The sequence below is a fragment of the Miniopterus schreibersii genome (genome assembly GCF_964146895.1).
Source record: "Miniopterus schreibersii genome assembly, chromosome: 9".
In the NCBI taxonomy this organism is placed as follows: domain Eukaryota; kingdom Metazoa; phylum Chordata; class Mammalia; order Chiroptera; family Miniopteridae; genus Miniopterus; species Miniopterus schreibersii.
In genome coordinates this window covers 78621586-78628762 of record NC_138118.1, presented here as the reverse complement: position 1 = coordinate 78628762, position 7177 = coordinate 78621586, and positions in this window count along the sequence as shown.

Genomic DNA, 7177 nt, shown 5'->3' with positions numbered 1-7177 from the left:
GATCCTCGGTCATTAATGGAATACTTTGTTCTTCGTAGGGCAAAGGAATTGTAGATGCACTGTGGGCTGAGACAAAGGTTTTTCTGTTTATCTCTCACTGAAACAGTGGTTCCCTTAACTAGAACACCTCATTCTCTGAGCATTCTGGTTAATCAAGGTTTTATTGTCCTGTTCTTGGACAACTGTTTCCCTCTGACATCTGCTGCCTTTTTACGATCTTCATAAAGCGGGTGCACTGCTTTTACGGAGGAAGGCTAAATTATAATAACTTACACTTGTGCATGGTTAAAAGGCGTTTTCTGACAACAATCTATAATGATGGCAGGGCAAGTGATAACGTCCTTATTTGATGTGATTAAATGGTGTCTTCCATGAATAAATATACCTGGGTTCGTTCCCAAGGCTGGTAAAGCGTTCCCACCCATTCATTCAACAAATATTTGCTAAACACCTACTGTGTGCCAAGTGCTGTGCTGGATCCTGGGATGTAATCATGAGCCAGACAGACAGCCTCTCCTCTCCCACAACATGAGTGTCTGGCCCTGTGTCCTGCTGTTTCCCTTATCCCTTGCCGGATACCCACCGTCCTGCCAAATAACTCCCCAGCAAGCCCCTGAGGAGGCTGCCCAACTACATAAGAAAAACCAAACCCATAGATTTTTTCTAGGGGAAGATGGCCAGTTGTGTCCATATAAACAGTCTAGGCATCTCTCAGTGCAGCGGGGCCAGGACTCCAGGCTCCACAGGAAGGATGGGGTTCAGGTCACCAGCCACACTGCACGCAGTATGAAACCCTTGTTCTTTCTGATATCAGTGGGTCATTTATCATTAATCAACAGGGTTGTAAAAATGCTGGAAAGAAGAGAGACAACTCTGGTGCTTTAATGTGGTCCTTAGAATCAATATTGCCTTCTTTCCCATCTTTCAAGACTAATCCAAAAATGCAGAAATGCGTATGATGTATAGGTTATGTTTGGGAAGGTGACATTTGGTTCTCGGTCTTTCCAAACATAGGGAATAACAAAACGTGTTAAAAACAATATTGCTGTAACTTCAACTTCACCTTTCATCCAATTCCATGGGTTTTTACACAGGGAACTAAACAGGGCACATCAAGTCATTCAAATCCTTTCTTCCCAAGAGACACTTCTGGAGCCATTTTAGCAGGCAGCGATATTTTATCCACAGTGGGTCTCGGAAAGGTGCAGGGAAGATCGCCTCAGGAAACCGATGGGCCAAGGGGCAGCCCAGGCCAACTGCATATCCCTCCTCTGACCCTAACCAGTGGACTTCGATGATCTTGAATCATAACTGAGACATTCTATTCCCAGACACTGGACACAGCTAGCCTACATCTGCCCCAGACAGGAGACAAAATCTTGTGACCTCCCCAACCTGGACAATCCCCCAGTGCCCCTTTCAGGCCACTTTTGATATTTTTGAATTTGCTTTTATCCCCTTACCATTCCTTGTGAACTGTAAAAAGGGTGTGTGTGTGTGTGTATCTATGTCTGTCTCTCTGTCTGACACCTGTGTGGACAGGGCCAGGACTGGCTCAAAACTGAAGGGGGCTCCAAAAGTCACAGTAATCAAGATAAACCACTTTTGTCTTTGTCATTTTAATGCAATATTTTTTTAAAAATTGATATAATTCATAAACAAAATACCAACATTTTAAATAAAGACAGGGTCAGTTACAGTGCCCTGCTGTGTGGAGCTATTTCAGAGCCGGAGGCAAAGGAAAAATCAATGAAACTGATACTTTCTCTATGTAAAGTTCTTATATTCTGTTCATCATGGGGTTGGGGGGTGGGGGGGGAGTTGCTGTGATTTTGATTTTTTAATATATTGCATTAAAATATTCTTTATCTTGATGATTGTGTTTTTTGGCATCCCCTTAAATTTAGTGCTCAGAGCAAGTGTCTCCCTCACCTCACCTGATGTGTGTGTGTGTGTGTGTGTGTGTTTGTGGGGGGGAGAGAGAGAGAAAAACAACAATCACATTAATTCAAGCAGAGTTTTACAGAAAATATACTACAAAACAAACCCTTTTTATGTCCTACCATTCTGCCCAAGCGAACTTCTGATCTCAGATTTCATGCTGCCCTTGGCTGCTGCCCCAGATCCAGATGCAGGGCCCACAACCTCACTTAAACACCAGCAGTGACACAATCACCTCTGTGTACACCAACAGCATCAAAAAGTCCATGGTCTTCCTCTGGCCGCCCACTGAGCTATTCTTACACCTGTGCTCCCTGGGTCCCCAAGAGGACCCGAGCCTCCCCTCCAGGCTGGCCACATGTTTATGGTCCTTAATCATCAGAGGCCACACACATGCTGGGGGTGTAGGACGGGGCTGGCTGGAATCGGTGACTGGACTTCTCGCTGGGCCCATCACAACAGAAATGGTTCTTGATGTTGATTTGCCTCTTCCTGGACATGGGGTGTCATACAGCAGCGGGCATGAGAGAATCACTCAGATAACCCAAGTGTGAATGTGTGGAAACAAGTTCAACTACACACAAGGGTCTAGACCTTCAAGGTCAATGATAGCCCACAAGAGGGGAAAGGATGGCTGCTACTACCGTGGACAGAAAGAAAGCAGAAAATTCAGGCAAACATGACAGAGCAGAGAGCTGGGTATAGAAAAGCCAAAGACTTGGAATCGGGGCTTTCCTCCTGCCTCATAGGTCAGGCTGACATCTCTGGGTTTCAGAATGAGGACGTGTTGGGTTTGCTCTTAGTTGGCTGCCTTTGTCCAGCATGACCTTGGGGACAAACTAGACTGACACCTATCTCTAGACAATCCAGTGTCACTAACAAATCAGATCTCGGTGCCACAGGCCCATGTGGCAAAGAGACCATCTGGGCCTGTAAACCTGATCTATTCAGAGGTGGTCCGTAGGAAAACAAAAGAGAGCCTTTGGCTTGCTAAAACCATGTGACACATTTCCCAGATTCTGAAGGTCAATTCAACTGAAATTGGAGCATCCAAGATTTAGGGTGTTGAGTTAAAAAAAAAAAAAAAGGCTGCATATAAGATTCATATGCTAACTGAATCAAGAAGGCATTACAACCCCTTCGACGGTCAGGTCATAACTTGAGAAGCAGCTGGGGATCACAAGAGAAAGAAATGTCAAAGAGCCAGTGCAGGTAGGTAGGACCCCATGGAATAGACTGTTGAGTGCTTGCCCTCTGTTGCTCTCTCACTCATTGGTCTGACTGAGTTCAGTGGCCACGATGTGAGCTGCTCTATGGAGAAGCCCACATGACCAGGACTAGGGGTGGCCTTCATCCAAAAGCCATCAAGGCCCTTAGTCCAACAATCTGTGAGAAACCAAATCCTGCCAACAGCCACATGAGTGAGCTCGGAAGTGAATCCTGCCCAGTCGAACCTTGACAGGATTGTAACCTCGATGGCTGCCTTGTGGGAGGGAGATCCTGAACTGGAGGGCCTGCTGGGCCGGGCCTGGGTTCCTGACTCACAGGAATAGTGACATAATGAAAGTCATTATGGGTAATTCGTTCTGCAGCAAGAGATAACTAATAGACTTGGCACATGTGTTTGCTCATTAGATCACACTACAAATTACTGGAGCTGGAATTTCACAGGATAATTTTTCACAATTTATTTTGATAGCAGCTAGCTGAGGGGAGTAAGATATTGAAAAAGGGGGTGCCTTTGCCCTGAAGTTGGCCATCTAAGACCTCAGGCTTGTCCACCCCCCACCTCAGCCTTGTCCACCCCCCACCTCCACGAAGATACCAACCATCCTGTGTGCCCATGATGTAACCACTCTTCAGATTTATCTGCTCAAGAGGTCCTCTACTGCCCTGGCCAGGTAGCTCAGTTGGTTAGAGCATCATCCTGATACACCAAGATTGCAGGTTCAATCCCTGGTCAGAAACAACCAATGAATGCAAAAATGGGTATAACAACGAATCAGTGTTTCTCTCTCTGTCTCTCTCTCTCCCTTCTTCCCTCTCTCTCAAATAAATAAATAAATAAATAAAATTTTAAAATAAAAAAAAAGGGATCCTCTACCATCTACTGAGGATTCAAGTGTCTTTGTCATTTTTCCAAGCCTTAGAATTAAAGCCCTTGCAGATCAGGGTCATGTCAGGTTCTACCTGTCATGCCAGGCAGCATATCTTTCAGTAGGTTGAATCATATGACAATGTCCATATGCCATTGTCTCTGACGTATAAAGATGGCCATTTCATAGGGTGGCTATGGAAAAGTAGAGAGGACGATTGCCATGATTTCACCAGCCAGATATAAACTAAAATGCATCCTTAATTACGTACTTCTAATAGTTTTCTTATACATACATTATTTACCAAAATTATTTAATTAATTTGTTTCAGTCCCCACCTTTCCCCCCACTTAATATTATATAAAGAAAATATTTTTTTCTATGTCCCTAAGAAGTCTTCAAAAATAATTTTCATGTATGTAGAATACATATGTCATGATTTACTTAGCCATCCTCTTATATTGGGAATTTTTTTATTTGCAAATTTCTCATCCTTAGACAAATGTGATGAAAATCCTTGCATATACACCTCTATGTATATAACCGATTACGTTCTTAGGATAAATTTGTCAGAGGCATTCCTCAATGACAGTGTAACACAAACTTATCCAAAACCTCATAACTGTTTACACTCTTATTGTAGATGTAGGAGTTTGCCCATTTCCCAGCCTCTCACCAATATTGGGTAGTATCCTTCTGAAAAAATGCCAACTTAATAATAAACTGCTTAAGATTAAAGAGCCAACTAAAGAGCAGACCCATCTGCAAGTCACTTTGCTTCTCTTTAGAACAGCATCTCCTCATAAACTCTTCAACTTCTACTTAGAAGCAAAACATTTGATGGAAGAAACAAGTATTGACCATCTACACGGGGTCCTCAGCTCTCTGCTCCTCTAAGCAGCATGGGCTTGATGAGATTTCTTGGCTCATGTAAGTAGCAAGTCTTTGCCATGTGCCTGGGAGGCTCGGAATTGCAAATACAGCCAGCAAGAGGAAAATCCACGGCCACACGCTTTGGTGCGATGCCACCATTTGTCAGACGCTGTTATAAATAATGTCTTTGAGAGCTTTAGAAGTGCGCACTGTGTCTGGGAGGTGGGACATGTGGAAAGTTCCCCTGGAGTGTCAATTTTGAAATGAATTCCAACAACGAGGTCACTGCCCCAGTTAGATTGTCCTAGAAGGGTGACTTCGTGGGAATTGCCCTTGTCTGTAATTCGGCTGCCACTCACGGGGGGTGAGAAGGTGATATGAAAACAAATCTCCTGCTTTGAGTCCTGTGTCGCTCGGAAAATAATTAACTTTAGTGGGTGGTTCTGACATCTTTGAGATTCTGGCTCTCAGTTGACCTATAAAAGGGAAATTTCCATTGAATTAAGCTGCTGTAGAAATGAGAATTTTCCCCCAGACTACAGGGTAGTGAGGTGACTTATCAGGTAAACCTTCATATGGGAACCCGAAGCCATTCCAGTGCCAGCTGCTTTTGGCCAAGAGAGGTAAGAGGTGGTGGGGAGGGGTTGGCCTTCAGGCGGGATCGCATCACCTTCTTCTCAAAGACCCATCATGCCAAATCATTTTATTTCCCTTATATATGCTTCAAACTTCTGTCTTTCCTCTAAGAGCGACAGATGGGAACCAGGTCAGTTTTCCTGCCTAGAAACTCAGAAACAATGGCTATTGCCTTTCCGCTGGCCAGTATGCACAGGCCCCCAAAGATCTCTGGCCCACATCAAATCCAATTCCTCCCCAACACCTTGAACCCCAGAACCCTCTTTTTTTGCATCTGTACTCAAGGTACTGGTTCCCTCAGTCAGATTCCCCCCACTTCTCACCCACTGCACAAGCGTGCATACACGCACCCACACACACAGAGTGAATAGTGTGCCCAGTGGTTCCTTTTGAATGCCCTTTCACAGAATGGGAACTTATCTAGTTTTCCTGGAATTCAGCTCATTTTTCACCCCTATCTCTCATTTTTTAGCATGACTGTATTAGGGGCACCAAGGCAATTCAACAGATGTTCCACCACTCCTGGGGTTTGTGTATTATATCCTGTAAAAATGAACACCATTCCCATTACTCAATGTCTACCCATGATATAAATAAATGTTTTCTACGTTGCAGAGTGTAATTGCCATGCTCCCAGTTAAATGAACCCATTTTAAGACTTTACAGGAAACATTTTGATTTTCTTTAGAGTCCCTAGAGAGACAGATTGGAGAAATAAATATCTCCACCCTTCTACCAAGCAGAAAAAAATGTAGCATATTTTGGTGCAATTTGGGTTCAAAGAAAGGGCAAAAAATATATAAGTAAATAAAGATATAACCATATCTTTTCATATCCCACCTTGTTCCCAAAAGGATTTATCACAGAGGACAAGTCAACACACCAAGATTGTGGCACCTTTTGCCTCAATTCACTGGAGCCAAAAGGAAAAACCCAGGCCTCCATTTGGATTTGGATTAAGTCTTTATTTCAACCTTTCCCCAAGACTGTGAGCAGGAAACTTAAAAAAGAGAGCAATAAGTTAAGATTTGGGGGGTTAAAGCTAATTTTACTTCTTGGGTTGAGACTCACTTCAACACAAAGCAACTTCCTCTTGTTTCCCCCAAGGTTTCCCCATGAAGACGGGCTCCACCTTGGGGAGGAAAGCACATGTGTACTCTGTAGTGTGTTTTTCAGATCATGAAACAGGCAGTTAAGACTTTAGGGCAACAACTTCCAACGGCCCACAAAACGGAGTGAGACTGTGAGTCAAGAGGAGTCATGCGTCAACGCCAGCAAGGCTGCCCCGAGCCCGGGTTGGTCCCGCCAGTAGGTGTTACTTCAGCCATTAATCCGGGGGCTCCATGGATGGAGGAGGATCCCCTCCTGCCAAGAAACACACAACAAAACTCCAAACCAAACTGAAATCTGCCAGTTCTGCAAGTCTCCACTGAAGGCAGAGTTGGGCCCCTAAGACAGGATGCAGAGCTCGCTCGAGAGGGCCGACAGCAGCCCTGCCCAGTCCAGGCAGAAATGGAGGGCCCCCTGGTCGCCATTGCAGGCCGCTTCACTTCATCATTCAAGTGGCTTTTGGCGTTGGGATTAGTATGATTTAATGCAGTTTCAACAATAACCGTGCTCACCTACTGTCT